Genomic DNA, 23,611 nt, shown 5'->3' with positions numbered 1-23,611 from the left:
AGGCAATTGCTGCATTGCCGCAATATGTCCAGATTCACCAGGTGGACAGGAGAAATCACCGGAAGCTGACCCTTGGACATGCCTGGTTAGGTGGTTTCTTTTTCCCCCTTAACTTTGTAATTATAGGCTGCTTAGTGCTTACAATTAATTCCTCCTTATTAACGAGTAGAGTTGAGTGCTTGTATCAGTTTAAGGCTTCCTAGTGCTTTCCAGCAGGTTTTAGAGCAAGTGCTAGTCACAGGGACTCCAACCAGAAAGAGTCAGGAATCAATACACTCTTCTCCTACTCTCAACCAGGATCAGAATTATAAGGACAGATTCCAAGCTGTCGCCTATAAAGCAGTTAAAAAATACAGGAAGCTCCCAGCGGAATAAACACCTTTCAGCCTCAAATAAAAATAAAAGTAAGTCAATAGCAAAGCTGGCTGACTGGTGACCACGAACATTCAAACTGTAGCGTGCATAAAACAGTAGGATAAACGATAACTGTAGTTATAAGCAAACAAGTCTCCTTTTAAAACAAAAGAATTTATTGGCGTACTCCAAGTAAGCGCTTTCGCAAAGGCTTCTTCAGACAGTTAAATTTTAAAAATGCAATCAATTAAGCTTTTATATTAAAACACTCACGTGACAAAACTTTTAGTTATGTACTCACCATAACTTCAGATGTCTGGGATCCATCTCGCCTACATTCTGACTGATGGGTTCGGAGCCGATCCCTCGGCTCGACTGCACGCTTATGCCAAAGAGCGAAGTCTCTTATTGGCTGAGCTTACTATATCCCAGGATGCACCACTACCAGTCCCCCAGATCTAGTTTGTCCGCATACATGCACACATGCATGCACTGCTTATATAACATCGACAGATGATACAAGATAAAAACAGTAGAGCTCAAACCGTTCAATCTCTTCTGATCTCCAAGGCAGGGGGAAGGAGGGTGGGTATTAAGAATGTAGGGAGATGGATCCCAAACATCTGAAGTTATGGTGAGTACATAACTAAAAGATGTTATGTGATCCTATCTCGCTACATTCTGACTGATGGGACAGCGTCCCTAGCACCTAAATCCTGGGTGGCTCACTGGAAAACACTCCTGAGTACCGTGGAACCAAATGATGCTCGCCCTTTAGATGCCACATCCAATTTATAGTGGGAAATGAAAGTGTGCGGGTTGGACCAAGTAGCCGCAGCACAAATCTCAGAAATAGCGAGCTTGGAATGAAATGCAATAGAGGTAGCCATAGCTCTAGTAGAGTGAGCTTTGACAGATGTTGTAAGTTGCTTATTTGAAGAGGAATAAGCCTGAGTTATGCAATCTCTAATCCATTTGGCAATAGTAGCTTTAATGATGGTTTTACCCAGTTTATTATCTGAAAAGGACACAAACAATTGATCTGTTTTTCAATTTGTTGAGTCCTGTCTAGATAGAAGCAACTGCCTGTGAACATCCAATGTATGCAAGGTGTATTCTGCTTTGTTTGAAAATTTTGGAAAGAAAACTGGTAGCTCTAGAGATTGTTGGAGACAGAGATTAGAACAAACTTTTGGAACAAAAGATGGATTAGGCCTAAGTGATACTCTATCCTTGTGAAAAATCAAGTACGGTGGTTTGATAGATAGGGCTTGAAGTTCTGAAACTCTTCTTGCAGAGGTAATTGCAATTAAGAAGGCAGTTTTCCAAGACAGATATTTCAACTCACATGTAGCAGCCGGTTCAAAAGGGGAAGATGTTAAGGCACGGTACCAAATCAAGATCCCACGGAGCGCAGGATGAAAAACTGGGGTCTTAAAAGCACAGCACCTTTCATGAAAGTTTTACATAATCTGCTGCTCATCAACGGTGGGTCTATGGATTCGTGAAATTTGGAGATAGCTGCTAGTTGGACTTTAATAGTAGAGACTGAAGATCCTTGATTCAACAAGGATGTTAAAAATTTCAAGACCTCTGGTATCGGGCAGTAATAGGGTCTAAGCCTCTGAGTTGAGCCCAGATAGCAAACCTCTTCCACTTACTGTGATACAATTTCTTGGTGGTGGGTTTGTGGGCTGAAGATAAAATGTGAATAACTTCCGGGTCCAAGGTGTGATTTCTGACTAAAGTCGGAAGTGGAGGAGCCAAGCTGTTAATTTCAAAGTGTGAAGGGACTGGTGCTGTTGTCCCGACTGATGAACCAGAAGGTCTGGAGTTAGATCCAAAACCAAGGACCGCCCAGAGTATATTTCTGTAGGTAGGGGAACCATACCTGACGAGGCCAGTACGGAGCAATTAGAATCATTGTGGACCCCAATTGGGAAGCTTTCTGGATGACTTTGGGGAGGAGTGGAACTGGAGGGAAAGCATAAAGCAGTCCTGTTGGCCAAGGTTGGACTAGAGCATCCGTAGCTGCCTCCCCTTGACGCGGGTCAAGGAAAAGAACATTTTGCACTTCGTGTTTTGTGGTGTTGCAAACAGGTCGCAGCACGGAATCCCCATCTTTGAAAATCTGAGCTGCTACTGTTTCGTTCAGGGACCACTCGTGAGGAGAGAGAATAGTCCTGCTCAGTCTGTCTGCCAATACATTGGATTTTCCTGGAATGTGGGTCGCTACCAGGAAGCGGTTGGTAGCCACTGCCCATTCCCACACCCTCATGGCCTCTCTGCAAAGGGGGTAAGATCTGGTCCCTCCTTGTTTGTTTAGATACCAGACCACCGACATGTCTGTGTGGATAGCGATGATGCCTTGACGGAGAAACTTGTGGAGGGCTTGTAGGGACAGAAGTACAGCCCTCATTTCCAACACATTGATATGGAGAAATGTTTCGTTTGGAAGCCAAGAACCCTGAACTGACCTGCCCAGACAATGCCCCCCCCCACCCCGTCTGGGAGGCATCCGTTGTCAAGGTGGCCACCGGAGGGGGTATAACAAAAGGTCTTCCCTGATTCAGATTGGATGGCAGAAGCCACCAGCGGAGGTCCCGTTTGCACGCTTCTGTAATCAGTATGTGATGATTGAGGGGGAGATCCTGAAAAGACCATTGTGTCGATAACAGCCACTGAAGAATCCTCATGTGCAATCTTGCCAGAGGAACTAGGAGAACCGTGGCAGACATTGAACCTAAAAGTTGCAGGACCATCCTGGCTGGGGCTTTGGATCTTAGAAGCAGGGCTCGGGCTTGACCTTGTAATGTTTGTATCCTTTCGGTAGGAAGGAAGATTCGCATTAATTTTGAGTCTATCTCTGCTCCTATGAATCTTATGCGCTGAGAAGGCAGCAAGACAGACTTTGACCAGTTGAATGTAATTCCCAGGAAGCACCCAGGAGATGGTGGCTTGTAGGTTCTCTAGTAGTAGATGCCTGGTGGTGGCAGTCAGGAGCCAGTCGTCCAGATAGGGAAACACTTGGAATCCGAGACTCCTCAGGTGAGCAGTCACTACTGCCAAACACTTGGTGAACACCCTGGGGCTGTGGTGAGACCAAAGGGCAGTGCACAAAATTGGAAATGACTGTCTCCCAGGCTGAAGCGCAGATACCTCCTGGACGCCTGATGTATCGGTATGTGATAATAGGCGTCCCTGAGATCTATGGAGCACATCCAAACATCTTTCTCCAACAATGGGAGAATGGATTGTAAAGTGACCATTCGAATTTGGACTTCATGACGGACTGGTTTAGTTTGCTGAGATCCAAAATGGGTCTCAGGTCCCCTGTCTTTTTTGGCACTAAAAAGAACCTTGAGTAATTTCCGGATCCGATCTGGTCTGTGGGGACCGGTTGGATGACTCCTTTTCTAGCAGCTTTGAAGCTTCTACGGCTGCAATTTCCCTTTGACTGGGTGGTGGGTCCGGGATTTTTGGACGGTGGGGTGAGTGTGTGAAGGGAATGGTGTAACCTCCGGCAATAATCCGAAGCACCCATCTGTCCTGAGTAATAGACTCCCAGGCTTTTAGGTGCTTGGCAAAACGGCACCCGACTGGCTCCGGAGCAGCACAGCCGGGCAATCCCTCATGGAGTGTGGGAGGCTGAAGAGCCACGAAAGGACTCGCGGTCTCCAGTGTTGCGGGGCCTCTGCCGCCTCTGGGACGGCGTCTCCCAGAAAAATTTCCCGTCCTCTGCCTCTGGAAGGGAATCTTCCTGCTGTTGAGGAAAGAATTTCTGTGATTTGTGGAACCACATCTTCCCTCCTCTTTTAGCCTTGGGATAAGGCCGAAAGGGAGTGGAATAACGTGCTCCTACGGCAGATAAAGTCTTTCCCTCTTGCTCACAGCGGGTAAGAGTGTCTTTTACCTTGGGTCCAAACAAAGAGGACCCATCAAAGGGAGCGTCGGCAAAGGAAGACTTGAAGGCCTCCGCGAAATGACACAAACGGAGCCAGGCTTGTCTCCGTAGAGCCACGCCTGTGCCTGCCGCTCTGCCCCTTCGGCCGCATATGAAATGAGCCTCATGGACGAGTTAGAAATAGAGGTGAGGATAGCCAACTGAGAGCTAACCGACTGGGCTAGCTGCTCAGGTAGGTTACCTGAGAGGGAGTCTGAGAGCTCCTTGACCAGATCCCTCTGTAGTCTGGTGAAAAGTGCCAAATAATTCAGGGACCTCAGAGTAAAGGCCGCTGAAGTCAGGGTGCGCTTCCCGTACCGGTCCATGCTTCTAGACTCCTTATTAGGAGGATGGACGGACGTTGAAGCCTCTGCCACGTCCTGCTGGGTAGCAGATGCCACCACCATGGCATCTACAGCCACGCCTTTCGTTAAGAACTCCTTCTCGGGTGGGGCAGACAAAAATTTGTTAGGGCGAGAAGGAACTGGTTCCACAGTATCTGGATGTTCCCACGCCCTCCGACAAACCAAATCCAGGAGCTCGAAGGGCGGAGACACCCAGGAGGCGGAGGGCTGAGCCCCGAAGGCCTTGAGAAACACCGACTCATCAGCGGAGGGGGGTTTGGAATTCCAGCCGCCTCGTTGCTTAAGGATCTCTAGAATGTCTGCAAATGAGACATCATCCGAGGACGACTTTGGGGACCCCTCCGCATCATCAAGATCAGTGTCCGATGTAAGAGACTCGTCGGGGGAGTCCACGTGCTTCCTCTTGCACGATCTCTTCCTTGGGGGCTCCTCCGAAGACAACTCCGAAGAACCCTCAGGAGGAGGGGAACCCCCAGTGGGGGTAACCTCAGGCCCCAGGGCTCCGCTGCCTAGAGACAGGGGAACTGCCAAAGACCTAGTCTCCATGCCCAGGGAAGGTGCCGGTAAAGCCGCAGAGATGGCCGAAGAAGACTTGGCCAGGGCACTCCTCATAGCTCTGAAGGCCGGACCCCCAGAATCCTGGGAGGGTGCGGTCTCCGGAGCCATGATAGCAGACGGAAGTCCCGCGGCCGAAGCACCGAGAGGGAGGCTTGGAACCGACAGCATTGGCCCCGAAACATCACCCCCGGGTTCGGCCGAAGATGTCCGTGTGCTAAACTCGGACCCGAAGGCCGGGGTTGGAGTAAGGGTCGGAGCCGACCCTAGGATCTCCACTGGCTCCATCAGCACCTGCTCCGACGGAGCCGAAGCGGTCGGAGGAGGAATGGCAATGGAATGGGCTATCGGCTCCGAAGCCAAGTGGGTCGGAGCCGAAACAAATTTCTGAAAGACTGGGGACTGGAACAGTCTTTGGAGCACCCTGTCTATGTCCGAATCTGACATCCTTGATGACCTGGAAGAGACCGAATGGGTCCGAGTAGGCCTCTCCAACGGCTCCAAGGGACTAGGGGACCGGCTCCGAATCGACTCGACAATTATCGGCGCCGAAGTGTCCAAACCAATTTCCATCGGTGCGAAGAGGGCTTCGCGCCGAGGAGGAAGCGTCTGAGCGGACAACCTTCATCGGCTCCGAGATCAGTGGAGCCGATGAAGGTGACTCACCTCGATGCCCCAGCCGTCGGCTCCGAACCCAGAGGAGTCGAGGCTGGAGGCATCGAGGCAGACCGTTCCGCCCTCGGCTCCGAAGTCCGTGGAGCCGAAGGAGAAGCCTGCCTATGTCTTTTGGTGGTCGGTTCCGACGGACTGGTCGGAGCCGACGCCCTTTTCTTTTTAGCAGGAGAAGGAGATGAAGCTAATGCCTCTTCAAATGATGGTTTAAATAAGGCCTTTTAGAATAAGTTTATTTTTCCTCTCTTGGAGGACCCTCGAGGAAAAAGCGTGACAGACGCTACAGGACTCCTGCAAATGTTTGGCGCCCAAACAGTACACACAGAGACAGTGATCATCTGTGATCGACATTTTAAAACTGCACTTAGTGCACTTTTTAAACCCTGAAGGCCTAGGAGCCTGTGACATAATGGCAACCAAATCAGTGTATAACCAGTAAAATACAAGACGCACTAACTTTCACAGAGAAATTCTTTTCTTTGAATCAAGAACTGTCACAAATAGAAAGGTATGACCAAGGAATACAAGAACCTTTAAAATAAAAAGGAACTTGACACACAACGGCTGACAAGGGAAGGCCCTTCAACCCAAAAGTAACCTCCAGTCAGACAAACGCAATCACTACACAAAGTTTTTCCACAGAAAACACTTCAATCATACACAAAAATACGATATAGCTGTTAAAACAGCTTTTTGTTGAATTTTAAAGGAATTCCTGACAGGAAAGTAAGAGAAAAAACCCTACTTAGCTCAGCCAAGCTCGAAACCACGTCTTTGCTTGTTAGCGGCAAACGAGATCTGGGAGACTGGTAGTGGTGCATCCTGGGATATAGTAAGCTCAGCCAATAAGAGACTTCGCTCTTTGGCATAAGCGTGCCGAGTCGGAGCCGAGGGATCGGCTCCGAACCCATCAGTCAGAATGTAGGCGAGATAGGATCACATAACATCTCTAAATCTGTGCATACTTATTAAATATTTAAAGGAACATCATAATAGGAATAAGTCTAATCACTCTATGTGCTCAGATAAACTCTATGGCAATCAAATGCTATAACAATAAACAAATGCCTATCCAAAAACAATGCCTGTGAATGAAAAGTCTTTTGAATGCTCATAAGCCATCTCACAATGAGCATAGATAACACAAGTTCATAAGACCTAGGCGCATTCGCCCATTAAATAGCGTTGCCGCAACTTACTAATACACAAAATGTACTCATACTTGCGGAGCACTTTTATATAGGCTAACCTAAGGATCTACATTATAAAAATATAACTTATGAGCACTATGATCTTCCTTGTGCTAATCGATAATCACTTCAAAACCAAAATAAGTTATACTATGGTCATTTAATAATTATCGCTTTCGACTAATCCATAAACCTTATAAAGAATATGTATGATTAAATATATGATGAATAAATATAACAAAGCATATATACAACTAAATCTGTAGTGTTGACACCGAATACTAAATACACTGCATACGAAAATAAAATATAAAACCTAAAAATTATTTAAATTACATACCCGTAACTACAACGGGCACTGTATGTATTAAATGACCATAGTATAACTTATTTTGGTTTTGAAGTGATCGATTAGCACAAGGAGGATCATAGTGCTCATAAGTTATATTTTTATAATGTAAATCCTTAGGTTAGCCTATATAAAAGCGCTCCGCAAGTATGAGTACATTTCGTGTATTAGTAAGTTGCGGCAATGCTATTTAATGGGCGAATGCGCCTAGGTCTTATGAACTTGTGTTATCTATGCTCATTGTGAGATGGCTTATGAGCATTCAAAAGACTCTTCATTCACAGGCATTGTTTTTGGATAGGCATTTGTTTATTGTTATAGCATTTTATTGCCGTAGAGTTTATCTGAGCACAAAGAGTGATTAGAATTATTCCTATTATGATGTTCCTTTAAATATTTAATAGGTATGCACAGAATTAGAGTCTTGTCACGTGAGTGTTTTAATATAAAAGCTTAATTGATTGCATTTTTAAAATTTAACGGTCTGAAGAAGCCTTTGCGAAAGCACTTACTTGGAGTACGCCAATAAATTCTTTTGTTTTAAAAGGAGACTTGTTTGCTTATAACTACAGTTATTGTTTATCCTACTGTTTTATGCATGCTACAGTTTGAACGTTCGTGGTCACCAGTCAGCTAGTTTGCTATTGACTTACTTTTATAAAGCAGTTAAGCTTTCTGGTGATCAGCAGTCTCTATGAAATAATGTAACTGCACTCCTCCTCTCACCAGGAGAAAACAGAAGCACTAATCGCAAGATGACTACTGAGTTGCAGAATGTGGGCTCGCCAATAACTGGTTGTCTTACAATAGATGCTTAAAGGTAAGATGAAAAAAATTACTTATCCTAAACAATGCATTGTGAACTAGAGGAGTTAGATGTGAAAGTACATAACTGAAGTTTTACCTGTCTAAAAAGTTAAGTTTTAGGGGAGAGTCATGATTTTTAAAATGGCAAGATAGACTGAAAGGGGGTGGTCACTTTTGTATTCTGGTACTATGGAATACAGTAGGATGGCCAATACATTTAAATAGTTGAAGGGAAGTGATTTCACAAAATGATAATTTTGTGCTTGTTCACACAAGCCAGTAAAAGCAGAGAGGAAATGAGATATACGATCAAATTAACATATGGGGCAGGCAACTAGAAAGACAGTGGTGCTTAAGAACACAACAGTGACTGGGTGGGAAAAAATATTTCTGCCTGACTCACAAGAGAGAGAGCTGTGGTCTCTCCAAGTTTTAATATGTAGTTAAAAGCAAAATAAAACACAAGGTAAAGAAAACAAATCACAGTATTTAAAACAGAAAAAGGCAATAAAGTAATACAAAATACAATAAATAAAAAGCAAATTAACCTTTCCCTCACAGCAAAGTGTAGCAGAGTCTGGGTGAGCCTTTCTAGTAAATAGTAAGCATGTTGATAAAGCAATAGGAAAACTCAAGAATTTCACAGTGTGATTTTGGATGCAGATCCTTAAGGAAAACCACCATACAGAATATTATATATTCATAAAGTAGCGGAAAGTACTCTAGGAACTAAGGCAATACGAGAATGGATATAAAGGAGATTTTGCCAGTAGTGATCACTGCAAGTAGGGGTACAGAAAATAGGCAAGAGGGGGCTGAAATTTACTGGAAGAAAGTGGCAAAGGAACTAAGATACTGGGAGCAAATAACTCTAGCAGGAAAGGTAATATAGAGTGGAATGCGGCAAAGATGACATTTGAATTGCAGGCTTGAGACTGCCTTCCCTGCCAGAACTTGATCTCAGACTACAGGGAAACAGAAAATACACAGCAACATTTTAATTGAAAGACCTACTCTGGAAGAGTTTTTAACTGAATCTAGAACAAAAGCAGCTGTTAAAAAAAGTATAATTAGCAAGGCATATAACATATTGCATTTTATCTGTAACAATCTGTCAGAGGAGGTTAGAAAAAGATAAAGAAAGAATGGAAAAGCAATTTACAAGAAAACAATGGGAAGACATGCATATGGCTTCAAGGTATGCAACTTAGTCCAGAAGGTTTAGGGTATTTGCTTGGAAGTGTTTGCACAGATATTTTTATACTCCAAGCAGACTTCAAAGAATTTTGCCTCAGGTAGATAGCAAATGCTGGAGGTATGATGGAGAAGAGAATTAACTCATTCATTACATCCGAGTGATGCCTCCATGTGCATACGCAGTTAACTCCAGACGCCTCTAGGCGTCAACTATTGCTTGTTCATATTTGCATCAATAATTCCAAAACCATGCTATGTAAAAGGTTTTAAAATATTTCATCTTAAAGCTTGCACAATAGAAAAAGTACAGTTTTGTACCTACCATAAATGTAGATGTTCGAAGATCCACATTGCTGCAGTCCTTACATATGGGTAGTCCGCTGTCCTCGGTCGGCCCGAATACCAAAGTATTAGGCTGACGTCGGTCAAGGCGCTTAAAACTGACATCAGGACGTCAGGGTACAAAAGCGCATGACCGATGTCATATCCTCAGTCTTTTCTTGCCCCAGATGTCAGAAGGCCCTAAAAAGAAAGGGCAAAGCCAAAAAACAGCAAAAAACAACCAACCACCCCTGCACTAACCATATTTACAATATTTACAACCCAAACCACACAACCGCCTCTAACTACAGAGGGGAAGGAGGGAGGGTAAATTGGACTGCAGCAATGTGGATCTTCGAACATCTACATTTATGGTAGGTACAAAACTGTACTATGTTCTTCATCTCACATTGCTGCAGTCCTTACATATGGGTAGAATCCCAAAGCAGAGGTAAGGGAGGATGGCAAAACTATAAAGCATTAGGAGCTGCCAAAATGCCCTGTAAAATTGCAGTGGCAAATCCAGCCCTAGATTTAGAGTAAAGTGGAAGGTGGTAATGCTTAGAGAAAGTATGCACTGAACTCCAAGTAGCTGCCTCCAAAATATCCTTAGTAGCCACCCCTTAAAAAGCTGTAGAAGTGGCAGTAGCCCTAGTGGAATGAGGCCTAATCCCAGATGGAATCTCCTTACCATGATGGGAATAACAGAAAGCAATACAAAACCAATCCACTTAGAAATAGTTTGTTTTGAAACAGGTTTGCCCTGAGAACACAAAGCAAATGAAACAAACAACTGCTGAGACTGCCTGAACCCTTTAGTTCTGTTCAAATAATATCGCAACTGTCTGTGTATATCCAAAGTGTGCAAAATCTTCTCCCCTTTATTTTGGGGTTTGCATAAAAGTAGGAAAATGAATAGTTTGGTTTAAAGCCACACTAGAAACCACTTTAGGCATAAAGGAAGGGTTAGTACGCAAAGACACCCTATCCTTGTGGAAAATTAAGAAAGGCTCAACCGCCATAAGGGCCTGTAATTCAGAAACCCTTCTCGCAGATGTAATGGCCAACAAAAAAGCAGTCTTCCATGATAAATATTTCAACTCGGCAGTCGCTGCAGGCTCAAAAGGTTGTAGAGTGAGTTTCTCCAACACAAAATTGAGATCCCAAGCAGGAGTAGGAGCTCTACGGGGGTCTTATATTCTTTGCCCCTCTAAGGAATTGCTTAAACAAAGGATGAGAAAATAATGGTGGGTCACAGTCATAGTGAGCAGAAATTGCTGCAGCATGAACCTTTATAGAGGAGAAGGACAAACCTTTGTCCAATAACTCAGTAAGGTATTGAAGAGCAACACTTAAGTTAGGTTTAGAAACATCAAAGTCCTTTGCTGTACTCCAAATTAAACATCTCCTCCATTTATCTCCGTAAACTTTCCTTGTACTAGGCCTTCTGGCCTCCAAAATAACATTCAAAACTTGTTGTGGAAGCTGAGACCCTCCAGGGTTTAAAACAGAATATGCCAGGCTGTTAGATGTAGAGAGTGAAGTTTGACATTGAGTAAATGACTGTTCTCCTGAGACAGCAGGTGTGGAATCAAGGCAAAGGCCATGGAGGCTCCTGCACCAGACTTCTCAGTAATGGGTACCAGTGCTGTCGAGGCCAATCCGGAGCTATTAAAATCATGGTTGGCTTGTCCTGTCTGACCTTCAGGAGTACCTTTGGGAGGAGAGGCAGTGGTGGAAAGGCATACACGTGAAGATTGCTCCAATTGAATGAGAGAGCATCCACTTTCCAAGCTGTGGGATGAAACCTTTTCATGCAAAACTTTGGCAGCTGGTAATTTAGTGGAGAAGCGAACAGATCTATGTCTGGAGTTCCCCATAACACTGTCAATTTTTGAAATACATGAGGATCCAATTTCCACTCGTGGGGATCCATAATTTGTCTGCTCAACACATCTGCTAAGGAGTTCTGTGCTCCTGGCAGAAACCTTGCCTGAAGATTTAGCTGCAAACTGAGAGCAGTCTCCCACAAAATCATTGCTTGTCTGCATAGAGGATATGAATGTGTCCCCCCTTGCTTGTTGATGTACCACATGACAGTTGTGTTGTCTGTTTGAATCAACACCTGCCCTAGAAGAATTAAATCCTTGAAAGCTATCAATGCAAATTGGACTGCTAACATCTCCTTCAAGTTGATATGTAAATGTTGAAGTCTGGCAGGCCACGTGTCTTGTACCCATTTTCCATTTAGATGAGCTCCCCAAGCTTTGTCTGAGGCATCTGTCGTTAGAATCTGACTCGCCTCTGGTCGGGTCACAGAGAGTCCCTTGTTTAGGTGACATTCCTGAGCCCACCACAAAAATTCCTTTTGAATGCAAGGTATTATCTGAATGACAGTGTCCATATCTTGGCAGTGTTGCGTCCATACATTTTTGAGATACCATTGTAGCTTCCTCATATGCAGTTTGGCATTGGGAAGCACCAGAATACAAGATGCCATGAACCCCAAGGCTTGAAGGACTGTCCTTGCAGTCAGCCTGGACTGACGAGACAATTGATGGAAATAAGGAGAAAGATTCTTTTGTTTGTCCGGGGTCAAAAAGGCCATCTGGGATGCTGTATTCAGTCTCACACCCAGAAAGCACATGTCCTGAGAGGGTACTAGACTGGACTTTATTTCGCTCACAGAATACCCTAGGCATCTTAACACTGCCATCACATACTGTAAATGATGAAGAAGTTCGTCCTTTCCTTGAGCCAGAATCAGGCAATCGTCCAAATAAGGATAGATTTGTATTCCTCTTAGCCTGAAGAAAGCTACCACTGGAGCCAGAACCTTCGTGAACACTCTGGGCGCAGTAGATAAGCCAAAGGGCAATGCAGAGAACTGATAATGAAAAGTCCCAGCCCGAAAACGCAGATACTTCCTGCAACTGGGCCTGATAAGAACATGAAGGTAAGCCTCCTTGAGATCCAGAGTCACCATCCAGTGATCTTTGCCCAGCAGAGGTAAAAGCTGCTGTAACGTCAACATTTTGAACTTGGGAATGTCCAGATATGTGTTGAGGATAGATCAGTCCAAAATGGGTCTCCACGTGTCCCCTTTCTTTGGTACTAGAAACAGGCGAGAATAAAATCCTAGGCCCACTTCTGGCAGAGGGACCGGTTGTATAGCTCCTATTTGAAGTAGAAGAGAAATTTGGTAGTGAGCCTCTAGTCTTTGCTGAGGAGGAACGTCTGGCATGCCTTTGAAAGGAGGCAAGGTATGGAAATAAAACTTGTAACCTCGGTATATGATATCCAGTACCCATTTGTCTTGGGTAATTAAAATCCAATTTTCCTTGAAAAGTGCCAACCTTCCTCCCAAAGGTGCTGCCAGGCAAGAGGGATCTGGCAGCTGAAAAAGTAGGTCATTGGGCCTGTTTACGAAAGGACTGGCCCCTACCCTCACTGCAGGATTGTGCAGGTGAACTCCCAGTTCTAGGTCTGAAGGAACTCTGTGCTCTGCCCCTACCACGTCTAGATCTACCCCTATACTGAGAATCATAAGAAGGATACGTCCACCCCTTAGCAGGCCAATTCCTACTAAACTTTGGAGGCTGAACTTGCAAAAAATCCTTAACAGTCTGCATAGACTTAGCCTTGTCCTCCATTTTCTTCAAGACTGATTCCACAGGTGGACCAAACAACACTTCAGACTGCAAAGGAGCATCCAAAATCCTTGTTTTAACATGGTCAGAAAAATTCTGATCCTTCAGCCAGGCGTGCCTGCGAAGAACTGAACCAGTGGCAGCCACCCTAGACAAGGCCTGCACAGCATCAAAACCACATTGTAAAGAATGCTTACCAACCTGCTCAGAGACATGCACCAAATCTTGTAATTCTTTACACTCAATGCCTTCTGCCAGAGCATCCACCTTAGATTTCAATTGAGAAAGAAGAAAGTTTTGATATTTCAACATATGAAACTGGCAATTCAAAGCCCTCATTGCTAAGGTAGAAGTATAGACCTTCTTTCCCCATCTATCCAAAGCTCTGGCCTCTTTATCTAGAGGAACCGGATTTTTTACAACAGAGGCCTTGACACCCTTGGGTCCCTGACTAATAGTTTCTGGGTCCGCCCTAGGACTCTTATAAAGATATTTATGAGCCTCAGGCACCCTGTAATACCTATCTGGTTTAACAGGCGCAGGAGGCAGAGAATCAGGATTAAGCGAAGCCTCTGAAAACACATCCTGCACAACATCCAAAACAGGTGGTATAGCTAAGGGCCTATGTTGAGGTAAAAGCAAAAATTCCCTAAGCCTTTTCCGAGAATCAGAGAAGTCTTGACCTTCCCACTTAAAATGCTCCCTCATAGAGTGAAGTGTCTCTGAAAAAGAAAAATCCTCTGGAGGAGAAGCAGAAGGAGTGGAATCTTCTGCATCACAATCAGAATAAGGATAGTACTCCTGCAAGTCTTCAGCCGAAGACTCTGAAACATCTGAAGCCTGTTCAAAACTTCCCAACTCTGGCTCCACCCTAGGCCTCTTTTCAGGAGGGGGCAAAGCACGTCTAATCAGAGTAATCAAATCTTCTGCCATTTTAAGCATGTGCTTCTTAGGCACAGACCCTGCTGAACTAGGAGTGACACCAACAGATGCTAAACCTGGCCTGCCCCTGGGAGAAGCCTTGGAAACAGAAGGAGAGGGCCTAACCACCCTGGGAAGGGAGGGGAGTACAGAAACCTGAGAAGCCCCTTCAGCCTGCCCTGCCTCAAGAGAGGCCACATCCTGCAAAATTAAAGTCTCCCCCTGAGACTCTAAAGAAGTCTCCGCTGGACCCACCGGTTCCACTGAAGCCTCTAAAGAACCGGCGTCCGAACGGACGACTCATCTTGCCTGGGTTTAACTGTTTTGTCTTTGCGCTTCTTCAGGAAGCGGCGCCGGAGAATCCGACGGCATATTATAATTGCACCGCCATTACAAGACCAGCCTAGCACAATCTAACCTTCGCTAATAGTGCGCTTATTGAACCTAGCACAAAGCGACACCACACGCCGTGCTCAGGCCGCAAAGAAGGAATGCACAAAGAATGATAATCCCTATGCGGTATCTGTTTCCCACAAGAAATACAATTATTCACTTTTTCTGACATCCGGTACTACACTGAGGCAAGAAAAAAACAAAATAATCCCCAACGGGGTACTTAGCCAACTTGGATTCGGTCTGAAACTCCGAACTCGAAAAATTTCAGAACGCCGAACGGCACTTGCAGCGCTGCTTCTGCATCGGACCATGCGGCAAAAAAGACTGAGGATATGACGTCGGTCATGCGCTTTTGTACCCTGACGTCCTGATGTCAGTTTTAAGCGCCTTGACCGACGTCAGCCTAATACTTTGGTATTCGGGCCGACCGAGGACAGCGGACTACCCATATGTAAGGACTGCAGCAATGTGAGATGAAGAACATCTCAACTGCATTAATATTTGTCCTCTGACTAGTGCAGGTAAATAAATATTAACTGTTAATTTATATAGATATAATGTTCACATTTTTCTAAATATCTCAACAACCAAGTAACAGACACACCTCCTTAACCTCATATGAAAGCTCAGTTAGATGAATAAAATGCTGCTGACAGTATGTGTGTAACTTGAGTGGTTGCTGAGATATTGTAAATTGTTTACAAAATATTACAGTTGTAATATTTACTGTGTTTACTGCGACTTATAAAATTCAGTTTAAGACCTAGAATCTAAAGAATGCTACCACTATAAAAATAGTTTGTACTGAAGAGTGCGCCATTTACACTTCTTTCATAATCCCTATGGTTTCAGAGATGTGAACGTTTGAAATGTGAGGACATAATTAGTTTTTTCTGTCAAAAGGCTTAGGCTCCACCTATTGGAAGTTACAGTGCAAACGTCCTGAGCTCCACTGGAGTGAATGCATTGGAAGTTGCAATGCAAACATCCTGAACTCCACTGAAGTGAATGAAGATACATTCTGTGAGTGTAATGAGTTGGCAGATTTTAAAAATTCCCTACAGAGTACTCTATCAGAAATACTGGGCGAACAAACAGCAAGGAAATGATTTTTGAGCTGGGATACAGGATCTGGATTGATCAGACACAGTAAGACATTAAGTACAATTCTGTTGGCTGCCAAAAAAAGCAACTACTAGAAAAGGGAAATAAAAAGTCTGCACCAACTATATGTGAGGTACTGAATATTATACAAGAGATAAAAAAATGGAAAGGCAGCTTTAGTAATTAAAAAAAAAAAAAAAAAAGGAGCAAATTACATAGAATTAAATGCAAATTATGGAAATTATACATGCGTAATAATGTTCAGGAGGAGTGAGGTTTAAGGGAAGGCAGGAGAGAATATTGGCAGGAAGCTACAGTGTACAAACATCAAGACCATCTATCGTTACAGCAAGTAAATAACTTTCACATCTTACTCAATCCAGTCTGCTCACTGCAACAATAGGGCTGAGTCTCTAACAGTACAGCCTTGCTGGAATTATGAAAGGCGAACACAGAATGGTGGCCTTGAAGAATCATGAAGATTGTATATAACATCATGTTTAGTGAAAGTACGCAGTGAAGCCCATGTAGCACCAACACAAATGTTATCCACGGATAAACTAGACAATGACTTGCAGAACAGACTTTAGCCTTGCACTGAACTTTTTTTTTCACTTTTTGACCACATGAGTAGCTGTACAGAATACATTCAAACAACCATTTACATAATGTGACTTTTGTTACTTTTGGTTCTATCCTGTTTGCTGCAAATCACACACCGCTGATGATCTTGTCCTATTGTTCTTGGCTGAGAGTACAGTAAAATCTTAACTGTCTGTAAACATCTATACAGTACAGTTTATATTCTCCTCCATTTGAATACTGGGGAAAGAAAAGACTTACAGGGTAATAGGAAAAGAACTGGAGGGATCAGAGCTGTGAAGGGGTCTAGTCTTTGCTGTGTAGTCCACAAAGCAAACTTGTGCCATTTACCTTCTGTGTTGCCATTAAGATCTTGACTACCCTTACCTAACTTATGCTGGGTCCTTGGCTATTACAGTAGATCGAAACAGCATGCAGTTATAGTTACAGGGCCTGAATATCTAGGAGCGGCATACCAGACAGAAGGGATAAGAGTCCTGGTATAAAATACAGGAGGAGGGTTCTCCTTAAAACATGTTTGGGCTGAAACAAAGATTATTCCAGCTTTGAACATTTTGGGTTTGTGTATGAACTTTGTCATGAGGAGCACCAGGACAAATATGGAGAGGATACCATCCCTGTTTGTCTGTTTATGTTGATGGGTTAAGGAAAATAAACTGCTGCATTTGGTGCTGGATGGGAAGGCAAGTGAGACTGCAAAATGCTTCCTCCTAAAATGGAAAAAGCATCCCTGCCAGAGACATGTTTAGGGACTTTTCATAAGGCATTAGGAAATATTTGCTCAGTTTATTCATTAAAGATCGTTGGATCAAGACTCTGAACAGTGTGCAAGTCCAGAAGCACTGAGAGTAGACCTATGCCGATTGTGGTGGGAACTCCAGGTGTTCAAAAGTGATTTTTCATCAAAAGGGAAGAAAAAAACATTTAATTCAACTATGGATTGCATATCTGTAATTTGACTTAAATTCGACTTTTTACCTATACATACATTTCTGCATTTTATGCAACTATACTTTGTTTAATAAAACAGTTTGCCTATGATTTCAGCCTAATCTGTTGCCACAGACAAAGTTTGATTTACAACAGTAGGAGTGTTGTGTTTTATTGTAGGATCTTTCCACCATGCAGCTTTCATAAGCAATTAATATACAATTCCTGCCTTTTCACACTCTTTACTGCTGACAGTAACTGTACTTCCTCACATTGTCTGGTCTAGTGTCACAGTCTTGTAAGTCTGATTTGCAATTGTAGGAGCACTGTGATGTACTACAGGATCTGTGCTCCTTAAAGCCTTTACAAACAAGTACTTCATATATCCTGGTTTTTCCTTCTTCCAGCTAAAAGTAATTACACATGCATAAATCTGCCTTGTCTGGTGCCGCAGTCTTCAAAGTGTTAATGTCAACAGTGGAAGTAAAGTGATTTTGTTGCAGAACCTATACTATATACTTGGGAAGCATTTTCTGCATGCTAGTGCCCATAAAGGCTGCACTTGCCATTTTGAAACAACTGTTAATGGTCTCCTAGTTTCTTTTATAGGTTCATAGGTTCATAGGTAGATACTAGGCTATCTGCCCTAGGACATTTATAAGCCTAGCCAGAGTGTATTTGGCTTCCGCCTCCCTATTAGATTAGCCTACTGTGCCTCTGTAAAGTAGGTCACAGAAAGTACCCTTTTAAGATTAGTTTACTGTGCCTCTGTCTAGCAGGGACACAGGAGAGATCCCTCCTGTTTTGTTTGTTACATTGTTTTTGCTTCTGTTTTTACAGTGGATAATGGTCTCCCTACCCCCACAGAAACTACTGCCTGAAATTCTAGCCCAACTAGCATCAGACTTGTAATTTAGATTCACAGTAGTAAGATCACTGTGAGTTGCTGCAATTCATGTTACAAAGCTCCAATGGCTCTAGTTTGTCTTTTTTTTTAATTGGCTTACTCGCATATCTTGTCTATTATGATCTGTGCTGAGCTGCTTTCATCATACTGCTATAAGCCTTGTCTGACAGTGAGTAATGTACACAAGAACTTTTTACATTGAAAGCGTTGCATGAATCAGCCGGAGTTTAGCACTATCTGTGGCCTCATTAAGCTGCTCCAAGCACAGATAAGACAGCTCTGCAGCAGAAATTGCACAAATCTCTCACCTAGCTTAAGATAACTAAACACACCTTTTGAGCAAATAAGACCGCTCTACAGCAGTAACATAAGTCTCCTTCCCCAGTTCAAGAAAATTAATTGCCTGTTTATAAGCAGTCACCTCAAAATGCTTATCCAGACAAGCATCACCACCTTCCCAGTCTCTATATCCAACCAAACTACTACCCGACCCCCAAAATCCAAAACACAGGAACCATGGAAAAGCACTATCCTGAAATTTCTGTAGCCAGTCTGCTAGAGATGGGTACCCTAGGACGATGCAAGAATTGTCTCACGGCGTGACAGCTACACACTACTCAAATAGCACAATGCAGTGAGAGATGTATTTATTTAATGTTACTGGAGGTTGAAGAGCAACTCACAGTCAACACTGATGCAAGGAGAGTCAGCAACTTACACCACATCACGCCTCTGCACAACTTGCATAGAACATGCAGTCCCCAAGTCCCCCACATACAGAAGTTCTAAAGTTTAACCGAACCAAACCTCAAAGGCCTCTGAAATAAGACAATGGCATAAATTACTCAGGAAAATTCCAAACCTTCAACATGAGGAAAATCTACCACCTCACATAGTAACCAATGTCACACAGTCTCAGATACAATGCCCATAAGGCAACCATTCATACGATCCAATATTCTAGTCATAGGAGACTTCATACTAAGACATGGATTTGCAAGTTGGGAGCCATATGGACAAACTCAAAAATACTCCAACTATTCTCTCTCTCATATCACCTACTTAGAGGCTACCTCTGCTTGACTTACAAAGCCATGTCTGACCCAGCTCTGTTAGAAATGCTACATTTAAAGAAATCCCAATCCCTCCGCACCACACGCTGCAGAGACCTCAACCTCATTACCACAATCAACAGAACGTGCTGGAGGGACAGGTTAATAACCCAGCGACTGCCCATGCTATGGAATAGACTTCCCATACATGTCAAATAGAGCACCTCACTGGCCCTCTTCAAGAGAAATCTTGATGAGTGGATGGGAAATAGAAAATTCACCCCAGGGATCACTCCAGTGGCTCTACTCGACAGAGGCACTGGAAACTAAGGTTGGGTGGCATGATGCCAGGGTAACCCTATGGGCTAGGCTTGTAAAGGCTCCAGGGCCATTAGCCTAGTACACACCTATGAACATACAGATGCATCACTCACCAGGCTGTGCAAGGAAAATGCAAGGGTCAATTGCTTGTTTGAATCCAGGATTCACCAGATCAGACATGCACTCAAGTCCTTAAACAACAAATACCACTATAAAACTCTGTCACAGTGCATGTGAGTTTTAACGATCAGATATGAATCTCTCTGTACTAAATGAAGAGGCACAATGTGACCCAGACAGATATAAGCCTAGAACTGAGAAGGATTCTACCTTCAAGGATAATGGACTTCAAAAACTAGCTTAAACTTCTGGTGTCATTCAAAGAAGGTACAGTATCTGTCAGCCTGGGAGGACATCAAGACACCACACTGCTTTGCCAGGGATGGCACACATCTGTCCCCTCAGAGATTTTGTATATTGGCTAAATCAAACTACCTCTGAATTAAAATAAACTAAAGAAAACTTAAAAAGTACTACTTGGTCAGTGGTAGGAATCTAAACAAAAACCTCCAAACTCTACAAGCGTTACTCATAGGTTCATAGGTTCATAGGTTCATACTAGGCCTATCTATCTGCGATGGCATTTTTACAAGCCCATCGCTTTCGTTGCTTTAGGCCACCCCCTTTGGAGTGGGGGGAACTATTATTTTTATTTTCTGTGCTCTGATCGAAGCTGAACACACTGGGGTCCTGGGTGGGTATATTCCATCTCTTCCATCCATGAATGAGAAAGGCTCTTCTGAACAAGGCCACGCTCTGCCTCACATGTACCCCACGGGATTTTGTTCCAGACAGCATAGAAGTCTTTGGGTGATGAATCTCCAGCACGCCCCATTAAGTCTCCGCTCAAGGTTTAAGTCTCCCCCACCATGTTTTCTGATGGATAGGATTTTTTGAGGTGAAGCATATTCATCAAATCCTTTTTTGACATGGCTCTGTATGGCAGCTAGGGTAAACTGGGCTCTGGCTGTGTTTCTTTCTGTTTAGGCAGCATAGGACAGTTTTAGAGCTTTCTTTTCTTTTTTTGAGGGACCCTTGTATTGACCTGCAGCAGCTGCAAGTGCCTTGTCGGGTCAGATACATCTCGTGGCTGCAAGTGTCTCCATCATTGGTGTGATGAGTCATTGGTCTGATGAATCATGATGAAAGATGAGACTATGAGATCCCTGACTATGCTGTGAGGGGTCCTTCATGATAAGGTTCCTAACTACTAGGTGAACCCATGTAGACTATGACAGACTACTATCAACCTGGGACTACCATTCTTCTGTCCCCAGGTCCCTGATAACTCTCTTGAGCCACACATTTGGTAGCTTTTAGTAACATTGTTTTTCCACCTTTTTTGTAGGAAGGGGGTTTTAATGTTTTTTTTGGCATTTAACTTTTTATACATTTTTGCTGAGAAGATCTTCTTCTGTGGAGACCCTTCTGTGGTCAATTTGTTTTATTACTTTTCCTTTGGTGGCTCTGTTCTAGCTCAGAAACAAAACTTTCCTCTGTCAAGCCCTACTGTCAGTGCTCCAGGAACTGAAAAAAGTGGGCAGGGAAAGTTGTGACAGGTTTGGACTCTGACATGTACATACCACACACTGACAGGCCAGGGTCCCCAGCAGCTTTACACCACTTGTGACTGGCTTGGGTAAGTTTGCACTAGCATCTTGTGATGTTTTTTTGACATTGATGAAGAGGTTTTCATTTCTTGACTTGTTTGGGAATGAATAAGGCCCTTAGCCAGATCGAGGTAGGCTGTTGGGGTACTGCCTTTCTCTCAATGGCTTTGGTGACTGTTTGTCAAAAGTCAACCAAGTTTAAAAGGCATGATCTGCCTTTGAAAAAAGCCAAACTGGCTTGATCCATGATACTTACTCCTATGTATGTCTTTCCATGGTGAGGTCCATTATGATCCTCATGGCTTTGCAGATAAGGCTTGTCAAGCTAATGGGGCAGGTAATTTCCAGGGTCGGTGGAGGGTTTGCTTTGCACATGGGTGGTACTTTCAGAGTGCGCCACCCCTGGCACTGTTTCCAGAGAGTTTCTTCATTGATAATCGCCCACAGCTGCAGTGGATTATCCGGTCATGGAGGTTCAGAGCATAGCTGTGCTGGGATGAGTTTGCTGTGGTGGCTGGAGATTTTGTGGGGAGAGAGCAGTTCTCCATCAGGCTTGCAGTCTCTTTGGGGCTGCACTTTGGGGCTTCAAGGGGGTCCTTTGGGGAGGGGAGGGGGGTTGTCAACCTGTCAGCCAGCAATAACTCATGCTGTGTTAGTGTCTGAGTTTCCTCAGCCAGGTAATAACTGAATATGGATCAGTCTTTTTACATCATTTTTCTAGTTCTCTGCAAGAAGCTGCTAATTTTGTCTTTTGTAGGTTTTAGCATTTTTTTGAGTTTAATTATTTTTCTCGTATTTTGTTTAGGATTTTTTTTATCTTAATTTGTTGTTTTTACTTATAGTGAGCTTCTTAGTTTTTACTACTTTATTGTTTGTTTTGTATCTTGTTGTAGTTTCCTCCTTTTGTTGTAGAGTTTCCTTTGTTGTGTTGGTCCACCATATGTCTGTGTGTTGCCTTTTTGGATGCTTGGTTTTAATTTATGTCTTGAGTTTTGCATGCTGGGCGCCTTTGCATGATTAAGTGACGGCAGGGTGCTGGTGAAGAGAAGTAAGATGTAGCCTGTTCTTAGAGGCTTGTTTTAAGTCTTTCTTTCTTTCGAGGGCCCACAGAGAAGTTTTGGCCCAGAAGTTTTATTTGAGGGTTTGATCTGAGGGTGGGGGTTTTCTTTATTTCGTGTCAGGATGAGTAGGGTGCCGATATTGATTGTGTTGTTATAGGTCTTGTGGGGATGGTGACTAGTTGTTCCATGGCATTTGAGTGTATAATGATGTTAAGTGTGGTGGGTAGAGGTGTTTGGGCTTGAGTAGTGTAGTGTGGTGGATAGTTGTTCCATTTTGTGTCTGGGTTGATGGGGCTTGGAGAGGTTCTTAGGTATGTGTTGTGGTCAGGAAGTTATCCCAGTAGAGTTGTAGTTGATTATGGCCTCTAGTATGTGACAGTGTTTTCAGGAAGGCCATGAGCTTGTTCTCAGCAGAGGGTGCTGTGTAGCGTGATGCCAATTTGCAGAGTCTTCTGTATGCTATGGTTAATTTGTCCTGGATGGTCTCCGATGCATCGTATGTGATGACCAGTCTTGAGGTGTTTGGGGCGTTGATCTGGAGGGATAGGGCCCTGGTGCGCTATGGGAATATGGAACTCATCCTAGAAGGCAGAGACATATGGCTCAAATAGGCAGACAGCACCCCAGCAGTGCAGGGCTACAATGCCTTCCATATTTTTAGACCAGCCATTACACAGGAAGTGAAGAAAAGTAAAAGTGTCTCAGCTGTCATGCAGAAAAGGCTCAAATCAAGGCCGATAAAACAGCAAGTTTCCCTTAAGATACTTCATGTCCAACTTGCCAAAGTCCCTCAACATATCCTAGTAAGCTCCAAAACATTCCTTATGATCCAGAAATGTCACACTGCTTAAATAAATTAACTAGACTCCCTTAGCATTAATCCAAATACTGTATTATTGGACAACTTCAGCTATCCAGCCACAGACTGGAAAATATATATCACCACTAATGCGCAAGACCAAAGATTTTGTCAATACAGATGTGCAGATGAATCATGCTCCATCCCAAAGATAACATCCTCACTCATCAGGTCCAACCATAAAGCAGTCTCCATCATAATACAGATAAAATAAGTTCTACCTGAAACTTCCAAGATGGCCACACACTGACCAACACCTTGTTTCTAGCTCTCGCAGTGTGAGAACAAAATCAACAGAGAAGGCCAGTAGATCTGTTTATGGGTGAATTTCAGTAACCGGCTAATAAGCACACTGCCTGGATTCCAGGAATAAAGAAATACTGA

The 23,611-nt window shown here is 43.6% G+C and overlaps 1 protein-coding gene across 1 annotated transcript in view; it reads right to left on the bottom strand.

Annotated features, from left to right (window-relative positions):
- ATXN2 (ataxin 2) overlaps window positions 1–23,611 on the bottom strand; it is a 2,781,632-nt gene that overhangs the window by 2,465,589 nt on the left and 292,432 nt on the right. The window lies entirely within an intron of this gene.

This window comes from Protopterus annectens, chromosome 4.part0, assembly GCF_019279795.1.
Source record: "Protopterus annectens isolate FY-2018-M chromosome 4.part0, PAN1.0, whole genome shotgun sequence".
Lineage (NCBI taxonomy): Eukaryota > Metazoa > Chordata > Ceratodontiformes > Protopteridae > Protopterus > Protopterus annectens.
The sequence above is the reverse complement of the archived record's forward strand: the minus strand, read 5'-3'. Positions and strand labels throughout refer to the sequence as shown.